General features: G+C 45.7%; 1 protein-coding gene across 1 annotated transcript in view; it reads right to left on the bottom strand.

Moving 5' to 3' along the window:
* The window catches only part of DHRS3 (dehydrogenase/reductase 3), a 54,913-nt gene extending 52,901 nt beyond the window's left edge, over positions 1-2,012 (bottom strand). The window contains exon 1 of the mRNA XM_073585581.1: positions 1,689-2,012. The gene's annotated coding sequence lies outside the window, so the exon portion shown is untranslated. The remainder of the gene's footprint in view (positions 1-1,688) is intronic.
* Positions 2,013-12,106: the final 10,094 nt, after the last annotated feature.

The raw sequence follows: 12,106 nt of genomic DNA, 5'->3' as shown, positions 1-12,106 counted from the left end.
AGGGGGAGTGTTAAGTCAGGATCTCCTGATTCATTAAGAGACTCTTAATGAATCAGGAGCTTTGAACAACTGACGTGAGCCTCGCCACAAATCTTACTCCAGTTAGAGACTGGAGTAAGGAACATCACAGATAGTCATGAATTAGGCGAGCTGTGGTGTCATTGCTCTGCTGTGCACCAGTTTTACCCATTTTGGGCGAAACTGGCGTGAAAATGTCAAATGTAATCTTTTGTTACCTTTCAAAGCAATTTATGTAAAAATTCTAGTGTTATCGCGTTGACAAATCGGGAACTTACCGTCAGGCTCCTTTTTAACAATATCCAAATCAGTCAGACACTTTAAAAGCATTTAATCTCCTGCATTAAATAATCCAGAAATTCAGATCTCCTCTCGAATCTCATAAATGCAGCAGACAGAACACAGAAAATCCGTTCTAAAATCAAAATGACCCTATATTCGACCCCATTCTCTGTTTGGTTATTCCCTAGGAGGATCTCTTGTAAGCTTTACCTGCTTTTTAATTATAGTCTAGAATATTCGATCATCTTGCGCCCAACTAAATAATTAATGGCGGATTAAAGACGATTGCACCAAGCCAGGGATCTATGGTCGTCTTCTTGCCTACTGCAGCAACATCCTGCGAACACTCGGTGGCGGTGCGCTAATCTCCAGGATGGGATTGTGCCCATATGGAGCACATGTGTAGGAGAGGTCAGCCAGCTTCCTCGCAGAATATCACTGACTTCACTCCTATGAATCAGATTGAGATTGAATGACAATGCTGCGGAGCAGAGAGCCAAATCACAGAGGTGGGATAAGGTTATGTCTGGCCCGGGGCAAAAGCCGAATAGTGATTTCACATTAGGTCTACCAAGTAGAGGAGAAATGTGAAATGCAGACAGATATTAAAAATGCTGCCCTTTATTGCTTATATCATATGTGAAAATGTAAAAACTGTCCTTGTTAGCCAAAATAATGTTTGGATTTTGCCTTGAATAAAATAAAAAATAATTTTATTTGTATAGAGCCAACATACGCTGCAGCACTTCACATAGTTATATTGATTTTTTTTTTTTAATTTAGCATCAAATTCACTTTTGGCACGTTTTTATTACCTTCTATAATGTATTAAATGCAAAAAAAAAGCTGTTTGTGTAATAGGGGCCATTATTTATTAATAATGTCTAAGAAATAAAACAAAAGTTTTACTTTTTCTCTATTTATAATGTACCGGCATACAGCGATATATCTGGCTATATCAGTATAAAAGGTCTGGAAAGGAAAATACTTTTTAGGTTTTTAATTGATGAAAATACACTTTGTAGCCCGTGGCTCACCCACGTTCACACACTATCAGTATTTGGTCAGTGCTTTACATCACTGTTTGTAAGCCAAAACCAGGAGAGGGTGATAAATCCAGAAGTGGTGACGTGTTTCTATTATACTTTTCCTCTGATTGTTCCTCTCCTGGTTTTGGCTTACAGATACTGATGTGAAATACTGACCAAATACTGATCGTGTGAACATGGCTTTATTAAGTTTTAACCTGGTGAAAAGAGAGGGTGTAACAAGGTGGCACGGGGTGGTAGTCATGACCGAGTCTCTTAAAGCAACAGTCCATAAACACCACGGCCCCTTGCACATGAAAAAGACAGATGCGGTCTCAGTCCCACAGCACAGTCAGTTACCTTCTTTTCCACGCTCACTGCAGCAACTGAGAGTCAGGATCCAGCAACAAAACACATCAGGCACAGTTCTGATCCAACAAGGAAAAACTTTACATGAAATAGGGGTTCCTGTTCTGTCCCTGTATCTGCTTTAGGCTGGTCAGCATCAATGGCTCCCCTTCAAACTGGAGAGCCACACAGTCTTTCTGAAGATGGATCTACAGTCCTAGGATCTGTCCACTCTGGCAGATGATAACAGCAGTCTGTGGCAGCCTTTGTTCCCCAGCCAGGGGTCCTTTCTGTTCCAGACAGGGACACATGTCCTGCCTTGGGCAATCCTGCCCAGGCTCAGACCAGAAGCAGGAACTTCCTGCTCCTTACCCACTGGCTGGACCAGCCCCTTTTATTAACTCTTTCTATCCCTACCCCAACAATAAAGCAGAGAGCATATATAACACAGGTTAGACTTTAAAAGAACATATTATGACAATACAAACACAGCACATGAATTCAATACAGATAGATGACATAAAACGTTACAGGAAAACCACCCAGGTACCACACCATGTAAAGAAGAGAGGGGAGGCAAATGAGGGTCCCTGCCACCTCCTTACAAGAGCAGAACTGCAAAAACTCAGAGTGATCTGACGCAGCTTGACTAGTGAATGGCTGAGTAGGCATTTCCATCCGTTTCCCTAGTATCAAGGACTGGATAAGGAAACACAGACTAGAGGAGGTCAGTATTACCAGGAATGGGAGCCGAGGGTAAATATCTCTTCTCTGACACATTTAATGAAAAAGTAACATTTAATGGAAAACACATTTAAAGGGAATCTGTTACCAGGCTTTGCAATGTAATCTGAAAGCAGTATAATGTAGGGGCCGAGACCCTAATTCCAGTGATGTGTCACTTGCTAGGCTGTCTGTTACTGTTTCAATAAAATCAGTGTTTTATCAGCAGGAGATTATCACTACTCGTGCATCTTGCCCTGCAGTTCTGTATAACCTCGCCCCCACCACTGATTGGCAGGTTTCTGTCACTATACAGTGTACACAGAAAACTGCCAATCAGTGGTGTGGGCGAGGTTATACAGGGCTCAGCATTCATAGCACCGCTTGATCTGCAGCAGAGAAAACTGTGATTCTATAAAAGCTACAGCACCCAGTAAACTAAGTTATACATCACTAGAATCAGATTATTAGCCTCTACATCATGCTGATGACAGATTACATAACAGAAAACCACTGATAGATTCCCTTTAATACTAGCTCAATAAAATTATATTTGGATGGGACATGTTGTAAATAGCATTGCGAAAACATATTAGAACATAACCTAAAAAAAAGGATTCCTGGAATAATCATATGGTGTTGGCTTTGCCATTGGTAAATCCTATGAAATATTTTAATGCGTCCTGAGAAACAGACCATACATTGTTATAATCTCTGCACTCGCTCAGGAATTTGCACAAAAAAATAAGTGTAATCGCATTCCTTCACCGGATACTCAACCCACTGCAAACAAGTGCACATTGAAATAAATCAAAGACTATATTCATGTATTTTAACATAACAGGTTAAGCTTTTTAATGCAGTCACCTAGTTCCCATATGACCTGACCCCTAGCACAGCTACAACATCCCAATAACTTCTACTCCTAGTTCCAAACCATCTAGACTTGAAGGCTCTGTGCCCACAATGAATTTTTGGTGATTTTTTGACACTGTGTATTTTCGCTGTGTCTAAAGTGCAAGAAAATTTTACATCAGTATGTGTAAGCCAAAATCAGTAGTGGAACTATCAGAGGAAAAGTATAATAGAAACACGTCACCATTTCTGTATTTATCACCCACTCCTTTTTTTAGGTTACAAATACTGATGTAAAATACTGACCAAATACTGAATGTGTGAAGGTTGCTTTACAGTTCCAGGAAAGTGGAAAACTGGGATTTATAGAAGTCTCGTGTCCACAGTACTTTTTTTTGTACTTAACGTAAACTGACATGCGGTGCATGTTTTAAATTCCCATAGAATTGTATTAGGCTATGTGCCCACGTTCCCAGTGATGCATTGGAAGAATGACCTCTGATGACGTAGCAGTCACGTGACCGTGACGTCACAAAGGTCATTTTGGCGTGAAGCACGCCTGGGAACAAAGCCGCCGCGTGCACCGCTGAGGAACGGAAGGACTCCGGGGGCCGACAGAGTTTGTAAGTATATCCCTATTTTTTATTGCAATTCTATTTTTTACAGGGATATGGTACCCAGGGCATGGAGGAGAGTCTCCTCTCCTCCAGATCCTGGGTACCATCTGCACATGAAACGCTCACTTTAAAATAATAAAATAACAAAAATGTATTTATTTCCATTTTCCCATTAGGGTTGGGGTTAGAGTTGTGGTTAGGGTTAGGATTGGGGCTAAAGTTAGGGTTAGGGTTGGGGCTAAATTTAGGATTACGGTTGGGTTAGGATTAGGGTTGAGATTAGGGTTAGGGTTGGGATTAGGGTTAGGGGTGTGTTAGGGTTAGGTTTGTGGTTAGGGTTATGGTTACTATTATTATTTATTATTATATTTACTATTATAGTGCCATGCATTCCATGGCACTTTACATGTGAGTAGGGGTATAAATAATAAATACAAGTACAGTGATCTTAAACAATGCAAGTCACGACTGGTACAGGAGGAGAGAGGACCCTGCCCACGTGGGCTCACAATTAAGGTTGGGATTAGGGTTAGAGGTGTGTTAGGGTTGTAGTTAGAATTAGGCAGTTTCCATTTTTTAGCCACATTAGGGGCTCTCCAAATGCGACATGTGTCTGATCTCAATTCCAGCCAATTCTGTGTTGAAAAAGTCAAACGGTGCTCCTTCCCTTCCGAGCTCTGCCATGCTACCAAACAGTGGTTTACCCCCACATATGGAGTATCAGCATACTCAGAACAAGTTGCACGACAACTTTTTGGGTCCAATTTCTCCTGTTATCCTTGGGAAAATAAATAATTGGTGTCAAAAAATCATTTTTATGAAATAAATATGATTTTTTTATGTTTACGGCTCTACATTATAAACTTCTGTGAAGCACTTGGGGTTCAAAGTGCTCACCACACATCTAGATAATTTCCTTAGGGATCTACGTTCCAAAATGGTGTCACTTGTGGGGGGTTTCTACTGTTTAGGCACATCAGGGGCTCTCCAAACGTGACATGGCATCCAATCTCAATTCCAGCCAATTTTGCATTGAAAAGTCAAACGGTGCTCCATCCCTTCCGAGCTCTGCTGTGCGCCCAAACAGTAGTTTACCACCACATATGGGGTATCAGCGTACTTAGGACAAATTGTACAACAACTTTTGGGGTCAAATTTCTCCTGTTACCCTTGGTAAAATAAAAAAATTGGATCTGAAGTAATTTTTTTGTAAAAAAAGTTAAATGTTCATTTTTTTAAACATTCCAAAAATTCCTGTGAAGCACCTGAAGGGTTAATAAACTTCTTGAATGTGGTTTTCAAAACCTTGAGGGGTGCAGTTTTTAGAATGGTATCACTTTTGGGCATTTTCTATCATATAGACCCCTCAAAGTGACTTTAAATGTGATGTGGTCCCTAAATAAAAATGTTGTAAAAATGAGAAATCGCTGGTCAACTTTTAACCCTTATAAGTTCCGAACAAAAAAAAATTTGTTTCCAAAATTGTGCTAATGTAAAGTACACATGTGCAAAATGTTATTTATTAAGTATTTTGTATGACATATCTCTGTGACTTAAGGGCATGAAAAATCAAAGTTGGAAAATTGCAAAATTTTAAAATTTTTTGCTAAATTTCCATTTTTTTCACAAATAAACGCAAGTTATGTCAAATAAATTTTATCACTGTCATGAAGTACAGTATGTCACGAGAAAACAATGTCATAATCACCGGGATCCATGGAAGCATTCCAGAGTTATTACCTCATAAAGGGATAGTGGTCAGAATTGTTAAAATTGGCCTGGTCATTAACATGCAAACCACCCTCGGGGGTAGTTCACCAGCAAGTGTGACCACCTCTATAAAAACTGAAGTTTGGGCAGGTTGCTGGTCTGGATCATTCAGGTGTGTATTCACACAATGCCAATGAGGAAAGACCAAAGTGGAGATGGGTGAAGACCAAAGTTTAGATGTTTGGCCATCATGCCCTGCGGCACATTTGGTGAAAACCAAACATGTTGTTCCAGCTGTCAAGTACGCTGGAGGAGGGGTGATAATTTGGACTTATTTTGCAGTCACAGGATCTGGGCACTTTCCTTTTGTTGAGTCGGTCATGAACTCTATATATCAAAGTATTTTAGACACAGATGTAAGGCCATCTACGCAAAAGCTTGGCCGAAACTTGGTCATGCAATGGGACAATTATCCCAAGTACACCTCTAAATCATAATAGTTGATAAAGAACCAAGATGTTGCAGTGGCCCAGTCATAGTCTAGACCTCAACCCAATAGAAATGCTGTGGAGGAACCTTAAGAAAGCAGGACAGAAACAAATGTCCCAAACCTCAAGGAACAGAAGCAACATTATAAAGGAAAATGGCCAAAATTCCATCAGAATGCTGGAAGACAGAAGAAGTCACAGAGAAATTGGTAAAAAAACTATGTTAAGTAATTGCTGCTAAATATGGGTTGTATTTCATTTTTTCATTTTTCACTCACAGCTTCTGCATTTTAGCCTAGTTTTGGTACATACATTGTAATTTGTAATGTGTTATTCATCTAAGGTTGTATTTACTGAATTTTAAGACCTCTGAAGGAGCAGGTTTTTTCGATTTTTTTTTTTTTTTTTTTGTTGTCTTGATACTGTGGTAGATTGACTCACTTGGTTACTCATCAAAGTAGACACATGACAATTGGGTATTTGTGATACCTATGAGATTCCCCGCTCCCCACCAGGGCCACCCAACCAATTTACCCACCGATTACCAATCCCCGGCACAAAATAACAAGCGGACTCTCTTTTGGATAAATTGGCCACAGCAGCCTTTTATTGACAGTTATCATAACAAATAAAACACTTTTAAACCTTTACCAAGGAAGGGACAGTCCTCGAAGCCCTACAATTATAAAATCCTCATGTTAAGACCCAAATCTGGTCCAATACCGAGTCCTGTCTCCAGCCGTTAAGCTCCAGCTCAAAGACATGAAACTAGACTCGATTGGCCAGTATCCGGCACAAACCCACTGGTTCCAATTAAACAACTCTCCTTGTGACCAACACGTTCCCGTCCACTTAATCCACCTGACCTATTGAGATCACCCCCCCTCTTGCCGCCATTTACTGGTATCACCAATTTTTAGGACCTCCCCCCCATGCCAAGCTGCCGTGACAAAATGACAAAGATACAAAAATGTAGACACACCCTCGCTTATACACTAAAAGGAAAACCTCATACTTCTCCTTAAGCTGTATCGCCTGCTCTCGATAAAACCTCATCATCATTATTAACAAGGGATGGGTGGGTGGGAGCTTTTCCTGCTGTATTAGGGGCACCAAAAATGGTTGCCCCTCGTAAGATGATCCCCTTATTTATAGTACCCCGCTCCGGCTCCACCTATCCCCCCACTTACACCACTTGGCTCTGATACCCAGACTAAAGTCCTTCAAATCCATTAACCCCATCCGTGCCACGCCTATTTCCCGTACAGCTCCCTATAGGTCCCCTCAACCCTGTCATGCTGGCCTTTTAGAGGCCTGCGGCCCAGTCCGGCTTTACTTGACAATTGGGTATTCGTGATACCTATGAGATTCCCCGCTCCCCACCAGGGCCACCCAACCAATTTACCCACCGATTACCAATCCCCGGCGCAAAACAAAAAACTGACTCACTTTTGGATAAATTGGCCACAGCAGCCTTTTATTGACAATTAACATAACAAATTAAACACTTTTAAACCTTTATCAAGGAAATCTGGTCCAATACTGAGTCCTGTCTCCAGCCGTTAAACTCCAGCTCAAAGACATGAAACTAGACTCGATTGGCCAGTATCTACCACAAACCCACTGGTTCCAATTTAACAACTCTCCTTGTGACCAACACGTTCCTGTTCACTAAATCCACCTGAGGGGGAGTCCAGGACCTATTGAGATCCCCCCCCTCCGAGCCGCCATTTACTGGTATCACAAACTTCGAGGACCTCCCCCCCCACGCCACCAACATAAATGTTTTGCCCCCCCCTCAAATATTTATGTCCCTCCACACCTTTAAGCTCTTCTCAATGCCCTCTTGTATGGCCAAACACCACATATCCAGACCAATTGCATTCAAATGGACTCCATCCTTTCTCCAAAATTTCCCTACCCCTGACTCTAGGTCCCAATGACGAACCACAATTGCCCCTTTCCTCACCATAAAGCGGGATACGGATCTATTCAATTTGATCCAAGCACTATTGATGCTCTGAACCAATCTCGCCCCGTACCAGACCTTCATAGGAAAACACTACCAATAGTTTGGGGAACATGGACCACAGTCGCAACATGTCAAACGTATTGTCTTTAATTAAATCCCTGCACGGCTGTTTCCCCAAATCGTTTCCACCAAGGTGAATAACTAAAATGTCCAGCGCCAGATCCAAGCGAGCAAACCTATGGAACTCGGGCAACAGGTGATTCCACGTCATTCCCCGATTCCCGATCCACCGCAACACCATCAAAGTCCTCGGCATACCCAATTGTCTCCCGTCCAGACGAACCACTGCCCTTAGCGCCACCCCGAAGACAAAGGAGTGCCCCATAGTCCATGTTAGCAGTTGCCTTGGCTCTGAAATGAAAAAACAAACACATAACAAACCACAAAATTCAAGTATTTGAGCATTTTTACAGCAATAGAAAGGAAACATAACCAAAGAAAAGAAACTTATAGCAAGGACGGGCACACATATGAGTGGAATCTAATTGACTCTCAACGCCCAATCCGTTTTACCACTTCATCCCCCAAACCTCGCTTGGCTGCCTCTGTAGCCGCACCAATACGGAAAGAATGCCCACTGTAATTTTTTGCTGAAATGCCCCCACTTACCAAACACCGCTTGAAAATTGTCACAAATTGAAAACGAGATAGAAACGTCCCATCCTCATGAACTAGCAACGGATAGGACCCAAATCCCCCGCCCCTCAAAAAATTCCTCATGCATTTCACTGGGCATAAAGGAGAGCCAGGCACCTCAAAGAGCACCACTGAACAGCCCTTCCCTTCCGTATCAGTCTTGGACGACCAAAGAAATAATGCCAACCAATCCTCGAATAACTCCGCATCTTGCCTAAGAAGCCCCTCTTTTTTCTTTCTTGAAGGACTAACCAACTCCCCCAAATGAAAAGCCCCAAAAATGCTAGCGAAAAAGCCAATTCAAAAAGCGTTACTTCCAGCTGAGAATAACAAACCTCCCTCAATTTTTTACCTAGAATTAACAATACCTCGTACGATACTGGACGCCTTCCATCCAATGTTTTCCAACCTTTTTTCCAACCTCTCACCGTCTGGAGAACCAAAAATGACTTTGTCACATCCTGCAATCCCCTGAATTTAAACCCGAAAGACAAACCAGACAAAAATTTGTTAAGTTTTGGAATCATCCAACCCGCTTCCCAATGATGACCCAAGAACAATTATAATCTGCTCTCGTTTCCCAGTTCACCACCCCACTGTTTGGCTCAATTCTCCCACATGTTCCATGTCCTGGTGTAATGTGCCCACATGCCAGATGCAGGGCCGCCATCAGGGCATGACAGGCCTTACATGTGTATGGGGCCCGGTGATTAGGGGGGCCCGACCATGCTGGCAGCCCGATCCGCGCTGGGGCCCCCCTACATTTTATACAGGCTTCTGCAGCTTTATTTTAAATTCAGACTCAGCGCCTGCCGGGCCCCCCGGGCCCCTCGGGCAGGCCCCCCCCCGCACCATGGTCCAGCCAGCGCCGAAATCCCCCCCTGCACAATGGTCCAGCCACAGCTCCGCCCTCACCTGACGTCACACACTGCTCTGCTCCTCCACTTCCTCATTCAGTCAGTGTGCCACGTGGGACTAGGAGAGGGAGGGAGCCTCGCCGCTGGAGCACAGCCAAATAACAAGGTAAGAAGAATTTTTTTTTTTTTTTTTGAGAGCGGCTATCCAGGGGGCCTGGGGCAGAATGCTGGACGCTGGGGCAGAATGCTGGGGGCAGAATGCTGGACGCTGGGGGCAGAATGCTGGATGCTGGGGGCAGAATGCTGGACGCTGGGGGCAGAATGCTGGAGGCAGAATGCTGGATGCTGGGGGCAGAATGCTGGACGCTGGGGGCAGAATGCTGGGGGCAGAATGCTGGACATGGGGCAGGAATGCTGGGGGCAGAATGGACATGGGGCAGAATGCTGGACGCTGGGGGCAGAATGCTGGGGGCAGAATGCTGGATGCTGGGGGCAGAATGCAGGACGCTGGGGGCAGAATGCTGGACGTTGGGGGCAGAATGCTGGACGCTGGGGGCAGAATGCTGGGGGCAGAATGCTGGACGCTGGGGGCAGAATGCTGGGGGAAGAATGCTGGATGCTGGGGGCAGAATGCTGGAGGCAGAATGCTGGACGCTGGGGGCAGAATGCGGGGGGCAGAATGCTGGATGCTGGGGGCAGAATGCTGGGGGCAGAATGCTGGACATGGGGCAGGAATGCTGGGGGCAGAATGGACATGGGGCAGAATGCTGGACGCTGGGGCAGAATGCTGGGGGCAGAATGCTGGACGCTGGGGGCAGAATGCTGGGGGCAGAATGCTGGGTGCTGGGGGCAGAATGCTGGACGCTGGGGGCAGAATGCTGGGGGCAGAATGCTGGACGCTGGGGGCAGAATGCTGGGGGCAGAGTGTTGGACGCTGGGGGCAGAATGCTGGGGGCAGAATGCTGGACGCTGGGGGCAGAATGCTGGGGGCAGAATGCTGGACGCTGGGGGCAGAATGCTGGACGCTAGGGGCAGAATGCTGGGAGCAGAATGCTGGACGCTGGGGGCAGAATGCTGGACATGGGGCAGAATGCTGGGGGCAGAATGCTGGACGCTGGGGGCAGAATGCTGGACGCTGGGGGCAGAATGCTGGACGCTGGGGGCAGAATGCTGGGGGCAGAATGCTGGACGCTGGGGGCAGAATGCTGGGGGCAGAATGTTGGACGCTGGGGGCAGAATGCTGGACGCTGGGGGCAGAATGCTGGACGCTAGGGGCAGAATGCTGGGAGCAGAATGCTGAACGCTGGGGGCAGAATGCTGGACATGGGGCAGAATGCTGGGGGCAGAATGGACATGGGGCAGAATGCTGGACGCTGGGGCAGAATGCTGGACATGGGGCATAATGCTGGACACTGGGGGCAGAATGGACATGGGGCAGAATGCTGGACGCTGGGGGCAGAATGCTGGACATGGGGCATAATGCTGGACACTGGGGGCAGAATGGACATGGGGCAGAATACTGGACGCTGGGGACAGAATGCTGGACGCTGGTGGCAGAATGCTGGATATGAGGGCAGACTGTGAGACGGGGCAGAATGCTGGACATGGGGCAGAAGAATGCTGGACGCTGGGGCAGAATTCTGGACATGGGGCAGAATGCTCGAAACTGGGGCAGAATGCTGGAGACTGAGGCAGAATGCTGGACGCTGGGGGCAGAATGCTGGACATGGGGGCAGGCTGTGAGCTGGGGCAGAATGTTGGACGCTGCGGGCAGAATGGTGGACGCTGGGGTAGAATGCAAGACACTGGGGCAGAATGCTGGACATGGGGGCAGAATGTGACAGTGAGACACAGGAGGGGGCAGAATGTGACAGTGAGACACAGAAGGGGGCAGAATGTGACAGTGAGACACAGGAGGGGGCAGAATGTGACAGTGAGACACAGGAGGGGGCAGAATGTGACAGTGAGACACAGGAGGGGGCAGAATGTGACAGTGAGACACAGGAGGGCAGAATGTGACAGTGAGACACAGGAGGGGGCAGAATGTGACAGTGAGACACAGGAGGGGGGCAGAATGTGACAGTGAGACACAGGAGGAGGCAGAATGTGACAGTGAGACACAGGAGGGGGCAGAATGTGACAGTGAGACACAGGAGGGGGCAGAATGTGACAGTGAGACACAGGAGGGGGCAGAATGTGAGACACCGGGCATGATTGGAGATAGATGGAGCAGGGTCATGGGGCAGGATGGATACGATTTAGACAGATTGGTCAGGAGGGAGATCATATGGGGCAGAATGGATACTGATGAGGGTGGGATGGGAGAACATATGGCTGAAGCCAAAAATGAGACACATGGGAGTCAGGATGGGGGATATTATTACCATAGGGGCTAATTAAGGGATATTATTACTGCAGTGATGTATTTTATTTTCTTGAGGATTCTGTTGTAAATGGGGGGGCGGTCCTGTTACTGTGTAGAGTGATACTATGTCGCCTTTGTTTCTTCATG

The sequence above is a fragment of the Dendrobates tinctorius genome, unplaced genomic scaffold, assembly GCF_039654945.1.
Source record: "Dendrobates tinctorius isolate UK_male_01 unplaced genomic scaffold, ASM3965494v1 ptg000086l, whole genome shotgun sequence".
Lineage (NCBI taxonomy): Eukaryota > Metazoa > Chordata > Amphibia > Anura > Dendrobatidae > Dendrobates > Dendrobates tinctorius.
This window is presented reverse-complemented; position numbering and strand designations above follow the sequence as displayed.